The 1,604-nt window shown below is 65.3% G+C and overlaps 1 protein-coding gene across 1 annotated transcript in view; it reads right to left on the bottom strand.

The window, feature by feature from the left end:
* EWSR1 (EWS RNA binding protein 1) overlaps positions 1-1,604 on the bottom strand; it is a 26,695-nt gene that overhangs the window by 23,391 nt on the left and 1,700 nt on the right.

The raw sequence follows: 1,604 nt of genomic DNA, 5'->3' as shown, positions 1-1,604 counted from the left end.
CGGCTGGCATCGAGCTTCTGCAAGTGACACCACAGGCTGCGCATGATGTCACCTGGTGGCACAGCTCGAGCCCTAGCAAGTGACACCACAGGCCAGGCTGGGTGTCGTGTGGGATCCCACGCCGTGCCTGGCATTAAACGCTACCCATGCAATGTCATGACATGAGCATGACACCACGTATGATGTCACGCCACCCACGCTGCTGTCCCTTGAGGCACCGGGTGGGGCTGCAGGCACACTGCAGGGACAGCCCCAGCTGGCACAGTGCGCCTGGGTGTGTCCCTGTCCCCTGGCAGCTGCCTTGTGCCCCCAGCACTGTGGGTGCTGTGGAGCGGGTGGGCATCCCAGGGGCGGTGTGGCGTGGGTGGGTGTCCCATGGATTGCCTGACATGGGTGGGCATCCCATGGGTGGCAGAGTGTGGGTGGGTGTCCCAGGGGTGGTGTAGTATGGGAGGGTATCCCCTGAGTGGCATGGGGTGAGTGGGTGTCCCATGGATTGCCTGACACGGGAGGGTGTCCCAGGGGTGGAATGGTGTGGGTTGGTGTCCCCTGGGTGACATGGGGTGGGGTGGGTGTCCCATGGATTGCCTGACATGGGTGGGCAGCCCACAGGTGGTGTGGCATGGGTGGGTGTCGCATGGGTGGCATTGTCTGGGTAGGTGTCCCAGGGGCGGAATGGTGTGGGTTGGTGTCCCATGGGTGGCATGGGGTAGGTGGATGTCCCCTGGGTGGCATGGGATGGATGGGTGTCCCAGGGGTGGAATGGTATGGGTAGGTGTCCCCTGGGTGGCATGGGGTGGGTGGGTGTCCCATGGATTGCCTGACATGGGAAGGTGTCCCAGGAGTAGAATGGTGTGTGTTGGTGTCCCCTGGGTGGCATGGGGTGGGGTGGGTGCCCCATGGATTGCCTGACATGGGAGGGTATCCCAGGGGTGGCATTGTCTGGGTAGGTGTCCCAGGGGTGGAATGGTGTAGGTTGGCGTCCTATGGATGGCACGGCACAGCCACATGTCCCCTGGGTCACCACAGCCCATCCCCCCATGGCCCTGTCCCACCCTGCTGGCAGCCCCAGGGATGCCCCATGGGACCCCACCACCATCCCCAGGCCACCCACTGTGGATGCAGGAGACCCGCTCCAGCCACCCACATCCCCATGGCAGCAGCCATCTGCACCCATGGGTGCCTGCTTCACCCGAGGGGGCCCCCGGGGCACTGAGGGACACTGCAGGAGAGGGGTTCAGGAGGCGTTTAATGACCTCAAGGGTCCCAAAGCAGCAGGAGAAAGCACGCGGAGCAGTGGGGTCCCAGCCTGGGGGGGGTCCCCCACTGCCAGCCCCCCCGCTGAGCCCCTTCCCCAGCACAGGGGCAGCCCCAGGGGCTTGGTCTGGGGAAGGAATTGAGCACCCCCAGAGCTGCACATTGGGGTGAGGGCAGAAAAGGGGCAAGGGGGGCCCTGGCACCCCCTTTGTCCCCTCCTTTGAGGGGGGTTCAAGCAGCAGCGATGGGGGACAAAGCATGGCAAGGGGGCCGGTGCCATGCCACCGGCTAGCACCAAGTGCCCTGCAGGGCCAGGGGGATGGGGGGGTAGGGGTGGGGGGGGCAGG

Source organism: Egretta garzetta, unplaced genomic scaffold, assembly GCF_000687185.1.
Source record: "Egretta garzetta isolate BGI_Z169 unplaced genomic scaffold, ASM68718v1 scaffold7, whole genome shotgun sequence".
Lineage (NCBI taxonomy): Eukaryota > Metazoa > Chordata > Aves > Pelecaniformes > Ardeidae > Egretta > Egretta garzetta.
The sequence above is the reverse complement of the archived record's forward strand: the minus strand, read 5'-3'. Positions and strand labels throughout refer to the sequence as shown.